The following is a 12,334-nucleotide window of genomic DNA, read 5'->3' as shown; positions in this document are numbered from 1 at the left end:
CATTGGCAAAAGGTTTCACACCTAAAGCTAGCAGATGACAACTGCAACACCCCCGCTCAAATAGACATTCTATTAGGCAGCGATCTCATACCTCAGATAATACTCGAGGGTGTTGAGCAAATTTCAAACAAACTATTGGCACAAAATACTATTTTAGGGTGGATTCTAAGTGGACTAGTTTCGGAACCAGTTACCACCATGACCACTCAGGTTGAGGAAATCTCAAACGAATACCTCAGTTCACAATAATCCCATTACTCTAATTTCCCCCCAAGCGGATAAGAGAATAAAAGCAGAAGCTATAGTCTTACCGCAACTAACAAATATGCTTCCAAGCTATCATATAAATAGCAAGCATTGGCAAAAGGTTTCACCTATTGGCACAAAATACTATTTTACGGTGGATCCTAAGTGGACTAGTTTCGGAACTAGTTACCACCATGACCACTCAGGTTGAGGAAATCTCAAACGAATACCTCAGTTCACAATAATCCCATTACTCTAATTTCCCCCCAAGCGGATTAGAGAATTAAAGCAGAAGCTATAGTCTTACCGCAACTAGCAAATATGCTTCCAAGCTATCATATAAATAGCAAGCATTGGCAAAAGGTTTCACACCTAAAGCTAGCAGATGCCAACTGCAACAGCCCCGCTCAAATAGACATTCTATTAGGCAGCGATCTCATACCTCAGATAATACTCGAGGGTGTTGAGAAAATTTCAAACAAACTATTGGCACAAAATACTATTTTTGGGTTGGTCCTAAGTGGACTAGTTTCGGAACCAGTTACCACCATGCCCACTCAGGTTGAGGAAATCTCAAACGAATACCTCAGTTCACAATAATCCCATTACTCTAATTTCCCCCCAGCGGATAAGAGAATTAAAGCAGGAGCTATAGTCTTACCGCTACTAACAAATATGCTTCCATGCTATCATATAAATAGCAAGCATTGGCAAAAGGTTTCACACCTAAAGCTAGCAGATGCCAACTGCAACAGCCCCGCTCAAATAGACATTCTATTAGGCAGCGATCTCATACCTCAGATAATACTCGAGGGTGTTGAGAAAATTTCAAACAAACTATTGGCACAAAATACTATTTTTGGGTTGGTCCTAAGTGGACTAGTTTCGGAACCAGTTACCACCATGACCACTCAGGTTGAGGAAATCTCAAACGAATACCTCAGTTCACAATAATCCCATTACTCTAATTTCCCCCCAAGCGGATAAGAGAATTAAAGCAGAAGCTATAGTCTTACCGCAACTAACAAATAAGCTTCCAAGCTATCATATAAATAGCAAGCATTGGCAAAAGGTTTCACACCTAAAGCTAGCAGATGCCAACTGCAACAGCCCCGCTCAAATAGACATTCTATTAGGCAGCGATCTCATACCTCAGATAATACTCGAGGGTGTTGAGAAAATTTCAAACAAACTATTGGCATAAAATACTATTTTTGGGTTGGTCCTAAGTGGACTAGTTTCGGAACCAGTTACCACCATGACCACTCAGGTTGAGGAAATCTCAAACGAATACCTCAGTTCACAATAATCCCATTACTCTAATTTCCACCCAAGCGGATAAGAGAATTAAAGCAGAAGCTATAGTCTTACCGCAACTAACAAATATGCTTCCAAGCTATCATATAAATAGCAAGCATTGGCAAAAGGTTTCACACCTAAAGCTAGCAGATGCCAACTGCAACAGCCCCGCTCAAATAGACATTCTATTAGGCAGCGATCTCATACCTCAGATAATACTCGAGGGTGTTGAGAAAATTTCAAACAAACTATTGGCATAAAATACTATTTTTGGGTTGGTCCTAAGTGGACTAGTTTCGGAACCAGTTACCACCATGACCACTCAGGTTGAGGAAATCTCAAACGAATACCTCAGTTCACAATAATCCCATTACTCTAATTTCCCCCCAGCGGATAAGAGAATTAAAGCAGGAGCTATAGTCTTACCGCAACTAACAAATATGCTTCCAAGCTATCATATAAATAGCAAGCATTGGCTAAAGGTTTCACACCTAAAGCTAGCAGATCCCAACTGCATCACCCCCGCTCAAATAGACATTTTATTAGGCAGCGATCTCATACCTCAGATAATACTCGAGGGTGTTGAGAAAATTTCAAACAAACTATTGGCACAAAATACTATTTTAGGGTGGATCCTAAGTGGACTAGTTTCGGAACCAGTTACCACCATGACCACTCAGGTTGAGGAATCTCAAACGAATACCTCAGTTCACAATAATCCCATTACTCTAATTTCCCCCCCAGCGGATAAGAGAATTAAAGCAGAAGCTATAGTCTTACCGCAACTAACAAATATGCTTCCAAGCTATCATATAAATAGCAAGCATTGGCAAAAGGTTTCACACCTAAAGCTAGCAGATCCCAACTGCAACACCCCCGCTCAAATAGACATTCTATTAGGCAGCGATCTCATACCTCAGATAATACTCGAGGGTGTTGAGAAAATTTCAAACAAACTATTGGCATAAAATACAATTTTTGGGTTGGTCCTAAGTGGACTAGTTTCGGAACCAGTTACCACCATGACCACTCAGGTTGAGGAAATCTCAAACGAATACCTCAGTTCACAATAATCCCATTACTCTAATTTCCCCCCAAGCGGATAAGAGAATTAAAGCAGAAGCTATAGTCTTACCGCAACTAACAAATATGCTTCCAAGCTATCATATAAATAGCAAGCATTGGCAAAAGGTTTCACACCTAAAGCTAGCAGATCCCAACTGCAACACCCCCGCTCAAATAGACATTCTATTAGGCAGCGATCTCATACCTCAGATAATACTCGAGGGTGTTGAGAAAATTTCAAACAAACTATTGGCACAAAATACTATTTTAGGGTGGATCCTAACTGGACTAGTTTCGGAACCAGTTACCACCATGACCACTCAGGTTGAGGAAATCTCAAACGAATACCTCAGTTCACAATAATCCCATTACTCTAATTTCCACCCAAGCGGATAAGAGAATTAAAGCAGAAGCTATAGTCTTACCGCAACTAACAAATATGCTTCCCAGATATCATATAAATAGCAAGCATTGGCAAAAGGTTTCACACCTAAAGCTAGCAGATCCCAACTGCAACACCCCCGCTCAAATAGACATTTTATTAGGCAGCGATCTCATCCCTCAGATAATACTCGAGGATGTTGAGAAAATTTCAAACAAACTATTGGCACAAAATACTATTTTTGGGTTGGTCCTAAGTGGACTAGTTTCGGAACCAGTTACCACCATGACCACTCAGGTTGAGGAAATCTCAAACGAATACCTTAGTTCACAATAATCCCATTACTCTAATTTCCCCCCAAGCGGATAAAAGAATTAAAGCAGAAGCTATAGTCTTACCGGAACTAACAAATATGCTTCCAAGATATCATATAAATAGCAAGCATTGGCAAAAGGTTTCACACCTAAAGCTAGCAGATCCCAACTGCAACACCCCCGCTCAAATAGACATTCTATTAGGCAGCGATATCATACCTCAGATAATACTCGAGGGTGTTGAGAAAATTTCAAACAAACTATTGGCACAAAATACTATTTTTGGGTGGATCCTAAGTGGACTAGTTTCGGAACCAGTTACCACCATGACCACTCAGGTTGAGGAAATCTCAAACGAATACCTCAGTTCACTATAATCCCATTACTCTAATTTCCACCCAAGCGGATAAGAGAATTAAAGCAGAAGCTATAGTCTTACCGCAACTAACAAATATGCTTCCCAGATATCATATAAATAGCAAGCATTGGCAAAAGGTTTCACACCTAAAGCTAGCAGATCCCAACTGCAACACCCCCGCTCAAATAGACATTTTATTAGGCAGCGATCTCATCCCTCAGATAATACTCGAGGGTGTTGAAAAAATTTCAAACAAACTATTGGCACGAAATACTATTTTTGGGTGGATCCTAAGTGGACTAGTTTCGGAACCAGTTACCACCATGACCACTCAGGTTGAGGAAATCTCAAACGAATACCTCAGTGCAGAATAATCCCATTACTCTAATTTCCCCCCAAGCGGAGAAGAGAATTAAAGCAGAAGCTATAGTCTTACCGCAACTAACAAATATGCTTCCAAGCTATCATATAAATAGCAAGCATTGGCAAAAGGTTTCACACCTAAAGCTAGCAGATGCCAACTGCAACACCCCCGCTCAAATAGACATTCTATTAGGCAGCGATCTCATACCTCAGATAATACTCGAGGGTGTTGAGAAAATTTCAAACAAACTATTGGCACAAAATACTATTTTAGGGTGGATCCTAAGTGGACTAGTTTCGGAACCAGTTACCACCATGACCACTCAGGTTGAGGAATCTCAAACGAATACCTCAGTTCACAATAATCCCATTACTCTAATTTCCCCCCCAGCGGATAAGAGAATTAAAGCAGAAGCTATAGTCTTACCGCAACTAACAAATATGCTTCCAAGCTATCATATAAATAGCAAGCATTGGCAAAAGGTTTCACACCTAAAGCTAGCAGATCCCAACTGCAACACCCCCGCTCAAATAGACATTCTATTAGGCAGCGATCTCATACCTCAGATAATACTCGAGGGTGTTGAGAAAATTTCAAACAAACTATTGGCATAAAATACTATTTTTGGGTTGGTCCTAAGTGGACTAGTTTCGGAACCAGTTACCACCATGACCACTCAGGTTGAGGAAATCTCAAACGAATACCTCAGTTCACAATAATCCCATTACTCTAATTTCCACCCAAGCGGATAAGAGAATTAAAGCAGAAGCTATAGTCTTACCGCAACTAACAAATATGCTTCCAAGCTATCATATAAATAGCAAGCATTGGCAAAAGGTTTCACACCTAAAGCTAGCAGATCCCAACTGCAACACCCCCGCTCAAATAGACATTCTATTAGGCAGCGATCTCATACCTCAGATAATACTCGAGGGTGTTGAGAAAATTTCAAACAAACTATTGGCACAAAATACTATTTTAGGGTGGATCCTAACTGGACTAGTTTCGGAACCAGTTACCACCATGACCACTCAGGTTGAGGAAATCTCAAACGAATACCTCAGTTCACAATAATCCCATTACTCTAATTTCCACCCAAGCGGATAAGAGAATTAAAGCAGAAGCTATAGTCTTACCGCAACTAACAAATATGCTTCCCAGATATCATATAAATATCAAGCATTGGAAAAAGGTTTCACACCTAAAGCTAGCAGATCCCAACTGCAACACCCCCGCTCAAATAGACATTCTATTAGGCAGTGATCTCATACCTCAGATAATACTCGAGGGTGTTGAGAAAATTTCAAACTAACTATTCGCACAAAATACTATTTTTGGGTTGTTCCTAAGTGGACTAGTTTCGGAACCAGTTACCACCATGACCACTCAGGTTGAGGAAATCTCAAACGAATACCTCAGTTCACAATAATCCCCTTACTCTAATTTCCCCCCAAGCGGATAAGAGAATTAAACCAGAAGCTATAGTCTTACCGCAACTAACAAATATGCTTCCCAGATATCATATAAATATCAAGCATTGGCAAAAGGTTTCACACCTAAAGCTAGCAGATGCCAACTGCAACACCCCCGCTCAAATAGACATTCTATTAGGCAGCGATCGCATACCTCAGATAATACTCGAGGGTGTTGAGAAAATTTTAAACAAACTATTGGCACAAAATACTATTTTTGGGTTGGTCCTAAGTGGACTAGTTTCGGAACCAGTTACCACCATGACCACTCAGGTTGAGGAAATCTCAAACGAATACCTCAGTTCACAATAATCCCATTACTCTAATTTCCCCCAAAGCGGATAAGAGAATTAAAGCACGAGCTATAGTCTTACCGCAACTAACAAATATGCTTCCAAGCTATCATATGAATAGCAAGCATTGGGAAAAGGTTTCACACCTAAAGCTAGCAGATCCCGACTGCAACACCCCCGCTCAAATAGACATTTTATTAGGCAGCGATCTCATACCTCAGATAATACTCGAGGGTGTTGAGAAAATTTCAAACAAACTATTGGCACAAAATACTATTTTTGGGTGGATCCTAAGTGGACTAGTTTTGGAACCAGTTACCACTATGACCACTCAGGTTGAGGAAATCTCAAACGAATACCTTAGTTCACAATAATCCCATTACTCTAATTTCCCCCCAAGCGGAGAAGAGAATTAAAGCAGAAGCTATAGTCTTACCGCAACTAACAAATATGCTTCCAAGCTATCATATAAAAGCAAGCATTGGCAAAAGGTTTCACCTATTGGCACAAAATACTATTTTAGGGTGGATCCTAAGTGGACTAGTTTCGGAACCAGTTACCACCATGACCATTACTCTAATTTCCCCCAAGCGGATAAGAGAATTAAAGCATGAGCTATAGTCTTACCGCAACAAACAAATATGCTTCCAAGCTATCATATGAATAGCAAGCATTGGGAAAAGGTTTCACACCTAAAGCTAGCAGATCCCAACTGCAACACCCCCGCTCAAATAGACATTCTATTAGGCAGTGATCTCATACCTCAGATAATACTCGAGGGTGTTGAGAAAATTTCAAACAAACTATTCGCACAAAATACTATTTTTGGGTTGGTCCTAAGTGGACTAGTTTCGGAACCAGTTACCACCATGACCACTCAGGTTGAGGAAATCTCAAACGAATACCTCAGTTCACAATAATCCCATTACTCTAATTTCCCCCCAAGCGGATAAGAGAATTAAAGCAGAAGCTATAGTCTTACCGCAACTAACAAATATGCTTCCAAGCTATCATATAAATAGCAAGCATTGGAAAAAGGTTTCACACCTAAAGCTAGCAGATCCCAACAGCAACACCCCCGCTCAAATAGACATTCTATTAGGCAGTGATCTCATACCTCAGATAATACTCGAGGGTGTTGAGAAAATTTCAAACAAACTATTCGCACAAAATACTATTTTTGGGTTGGTCCTAAGTGGACTAGTTTCGGAACCAGTTACCACCATGACCACTCAGGTTGAGGAAATCTCAAACGAATACCTCAGTTCACAATAATCCCATTACTCTAATTTCCCCCCAGCGGATAAGAGAATTAAAGCAGGAGCTATAGTCTTACCGCAACTAACAAATATGCTTCCAAGCTATCATATAAATAGCAAGCATTGGCAAAAGGTTTCACACCTAAAGCTAGCAGATGACAACTGCAACACCCCCGCTCAAATAGACATTCTATTAGGCAGCGATCTCATACCTCAGATAATACTCGAGGGTGTTGAGAAAATTTCAAACAAACCACTGGCACAAAATACTATTTTTGGGTGGATCCTAAGTGGACTAGTTTCGGAACCAGTTACCACCATGACCACTCAGGTTGAGGAAATCTCAAACGAATACCTCAGTTCGCAATAATCCCATTACTCTAATTTCCCCCCAAGCGGATAAGAGAATTAAAGCAGAAGCTATAGTCTTACCGCAACTAACAAATATGCCAAGATATCATATAAATAGCAAGCATTGGCAAAAGGTTTCACACCTAAAGCTAGCAGATCCCAACTGCAACACCCCCGCTCAAATAGACATTCTATTAGGCAGCGATCTCATACCTCAGATAATACTCGAGGGTGTTGAGAAAATTTCAAACAAACTATTGGCACAAAATACTATTTTTGGGTGGATCCTAAGTGGACTAGTTTCGGAACCAGTTACCACCATGACCACTCAGGTTGAGGAAATCTCAAACGAATACCTCAGTTCACAATAATCCCATTACTCTAATTTCCCCCCAAGCGGATAAGAGAATTAAAGCAGAAGCTATAGTCTTACCGCAAGTAACAAATATGCTTCCAAGCTATCATATAAATAACAAGCATTGACAAAAGGTTTCACACCTAAAGCTAGCAGATCCCAACTGCAACACCCCCGCTCAAATAGACATTCTATTAGGCAGCGATCTCATACCTCAGATAATACTCGAGGGTGTTGAGCAAATTTCAAACAAACTATTGGCACAAAATACTATTTTAGGGTGGATTCTAAGTGGACTAGTTTCGGAACCAGTTACCACCATGACCACTCAGGTTGAGGAAATCTCAAACGAATACCTCAGTTCACAATAATCCCATTACTCTAATTTCCCCCCAAGCGGATAAGAGAATAAAAGCAGAAGCTATAGTCTTACCGCAACTAACAAATATGCTTCCAAGCTATCATATAAATAGCAAGCATTGGCTAAAGGTTTCACACCTAAAGCTAGCAGATCCCAACTGCATCACCCCCGCTCAAATAGACATTTTATTAGGCAGCGATCTCATACCTCAGATAATACTCGAGGGTGTTGAGAAAATTTCAAACAAACTATTGGCACAAAATACTATTTTTGGGTTGGTCCTAAGTGGACTAGTTTCGGAACCAGTTACCACCATGACCACTCAGGTTGAGGAAATCTCAAACGAATACCTCAGTTCACAATAATCCCATTACTCTAATTTCCCCCCAAGCGGATAAGAGAATTAAAGCAGAAGCTATAGTCTTACCGCAACTAACAAATATGCTTCCAAGCTATCATATAAATAGCAAGCATTGGCAAAAGGTTTCACACCTAAAGCTAGCAGATGCCAACTACAACAGCCCCGCTCAAATAGACATTCTATTAGGCAGCGATCTCATACCTCAGATAATACTCGAGGGTGTTGAGAAAATTTCAAACAAACTATTGGCACAAAATACTATTTTAGGGTGGATCCTAAGTGGACTAGTTTCGGAACCAGTTACCACCATGACCACTCAGGTTGAGGAATCTCAAACGAATACCTCAGTTCACAATAATCCCATTACTCTAATTTCCCCCCAAGCGGATAAGAGAATTAAAGCAGAAGCTATAGTCTTACCGCAACTAACAAATATGCTTCCAAGATATCATATAAATAGCAAGCATTGGCAAAAGGTTTCACACCTAAAGCTAGCAGATGCCAACTGCAACACCCGCGCTCAAATAGACATTCTATTAGGCAGCGATCTCATACCTCAGATAATACTCGAGGGTGTTGAGAAAATTTCAAACAAACTATTGGCACAAAATACTATTTTTGGGTTGGTCCTAAGTGGACTAGTTTCGGAACCAGTTACCACCATGACCACTCAGGTTGAGGAAATCTCAAACGAATACCTCAGTCACAATAATCTCCTTACTCTAATTTCCCCCCAAGCGGATAAGAGAATTAAAGCAGAAGCTATAGTCTTACCGCAACTAACAAATATGCTTCCAAGCTATCATATAAATCGCAAGCATTGGCTTAAGGATTCACACCTAAAGCTAGCAGATCCCAACTGCAACACCCCCGCTCAAATAGACATTCTATTAGGCAGCGATCTCATACCTCAGATAATACTCGAGGGTGTTGAGAAAATTTCAAACAAACTATTGGCACAAAATACTATTTTTGGGTTGGTCCTAAGTGGACTAGTTTCGGAACCAGTTACCACCATGACCACTCAGGTTGAGGAAATCTCAAACGAATACCTCAGTCACAATAATCTCCTTACTCTAATTTCCCCCCAAGCGGATAAGAGAATTAAAGCAGGAGCGATAGTCTTACCGCAACTAACAAATATGCTTCCAAGCTATCATATAAATAGCAAGCATTGGCAAAAGGTTTCACACCTAAAGCTAGCAGATGCCAACTGCAACAGCCCCGCTCAAATAGACATTCTATTAGGCAGCGATCTCATACCTCAGATAATACTCGAGGGTGTTGAGATAATTTCAAACAAACTATTGGCACAAAATACTATTTTTGGGTTGGTCCTAAGTGGACTAGTTTCGGAACCAGTTACCACCATGACCACTCAGGTTGAGGAAATCTCAAACGAATACCTCAGTTCACAATAATCCCATTACTCTAATTTCCCCCCAAGCGGATAAGAGAATTAAAGCAGAAGCTATAGTCTTACCGCAACTAACAAATATGCTTCCAAGCTATCATATAAATAGCAAGCATTGGCTAAAGGTTTCACACCTAAAGCTAGCAGATCCCAACTGCATCACCCCCGCTCAAATAGACATTTTATTAGGCAGCGATCTCATACCTCAGATAATACTCGAGGGTGTTGAGAAAATTTCAAACAAACTATTGGCACAAAATACTATTTTTGGGTTGGTCCTAAGTGGACTAGTTTCGGAACCAGCTACCACCATGACCACTCAGGTTGAGGAAATCTCAAACGAATACCTCAGTTCACAATAATCCCATTACTCTAATTTCCCCCCAAGCGGATAAGAGAATTAAAGCAGAAGCTATAGTCTTACCGCAACTAACAAATATGCTTCCAAGCTATCATATAAATAGCAAGCATTAGCAAAAGGTTTCACACCTAAAGCTAGCAGATGCCAACTGCAACAGCCCCGCTCAAATAGACATTCTATTAGGCAGCGATCTCATACCTCAGATAATACTCGAGGGTGTTGAGAAAATTTCAAACAAACTATTGGCACAAAATACTATTTTAGGGTGGATCCTAAGTGGACTAGTTTCGGAACCAGTTACCACCATGACCACTCAGGTTGAGGAATCTCAAACGAATACCTCAGTTCACAATAATCCCATTACTCTAATTTCCCCCCAAGCGGATAAGAGAATTAAAGCAGAAGCTATAGTCTTACCGCAACTAACAAATATGCTTCCAAGATATCATATAAATAGCAAGCATTGGCAAAAGGTTTCACACCTAAAGCTAGCAGATGCCAACTGCAACACACGCGCTCAAATAGACATTCTTTTAGGCAGCGATCTCATACCTCAGATAATACTCGAGGGTGTTGAGAAAATTTCAAACAAACTATTGGCACAAAATACTATTTTTGGGTTGGTCCTAAGTGGACTAGTTTCGGAACCAGTTACCACCATGACCACTCTGGTTGAGGAAATCTCAAACGAATACCTCAGTCACAATAATCTCCTTACTCTAATTTCCCCCCAAGCGGATAAGAGAATTAAAGCAGAAGCTATAGTCTTACCGCAACTAACAAATATGCTTCCAAGCTATCATATAAATCGCAAGCATTGGCTTAAGGTTTCACACCTAAAGCTAGCAGATCCCAACTGCAACACCCCCGCTCAAATAGACATTCTATTAGGCAGCGATCTCATACCTCAGATAATACTCGAGGGTGTTGAGAAAATTTCAAACAAACTATTGGCACAAAATACTATTTTTGGGTTGGTCCTAAGTGGACTAGTTTCGGAACCAGTTACCACCATGACCACTCAGGTTGAGGAAATCTCAAACGAATACCTCAGTCACAATAATCTCCTTACTCTAATTTCCCCCCAAGCGGATAAGAGAATTAAAGCAGAAGCTATAGTCTTACCGCAACTAACAAATATGCTTCCAAGCTATCATATAAATAGCAAGCATCGGCAAAAGGTTTCACACCTAAAGCTAGCAGATGCCAACTGCAACACCCGCGCTCAAATAGACATTCTATTAGGCAGCGATCTCATAATTCAGATAATACTCGAGGGTGTTGAGAAAATTTCAAACAAACTATTGGCACAAAATACTATTTTTGGGTGGATCCTAAGTGGACTAGTTTCGGAACCAGTTACCACCATGACCACTCAGGTTGAGGAAATCTCAAACGAATACCTCAGTTTACAATAATCCCATTACTCTAATTTCCCCCCAAGCGGATAAGAGAATTAAAGCAGAAGCTATAGTCTTACCGCAACTAACAAATATGCTTCCAAGATATCATATAAATAGCACGCATTGGCAAAAGGTTTCACACCTAAAGCTAGCAGATCCCAACTGCAACACCCCCGCTCAAATAGACATTCTATTAGGCAGCGATCTCATACCTCAGATAATACTCGAGGGTGTTGAGAAAATTTCAAACAAACTATTGGCACAAAATACTATTTTTGGGTGGATCCTAAGTGGACTAGTTTCGGAACCAGTTACCACTATGACCACTCAGGTTGAGGAAATCTCAAACGAATACCTCAGTTCACAATAATCCCATTACTCTAATTTCCCCCCAAGCGGAGAAGCTAATTAAAGCAGAAGCTATAGTCTTACCGCAACTAACAAATATGCTTCCAAGCTATCATATAAATAGCAAGCATTGGCAAAAGATTTCACACCTAAAGCTAGCAGATCCCAACTGCAACACCCCCGCTCAAATAGACATTCTATTAGGCAGCGATCTCATACCTCCGATAATACTCGAGGGTGTTGAGAAAATTTCAAACAAACTATTGGCACAAAATACTATTTTAGGGTGGATCCTAAGTGGACTAGTTTCGGAACCAGTTACCACCAT

This window comes from Bactrocera oleae, chromosome X, assembly GCF_042242935.1.
Source record: "Bactrocera oleae isolate idBacOlea1 chromosome X, idBacOlea1, whole genome shotgun sequence".
NCBI lineage: Eukaryota > Metazoa > Arthropoda > Insecta > Diptera > Tephritidae > Bactrocera > Bactrocera oleae.
This window is presented reverse-complemented; position numbering follows the sequence as displayed.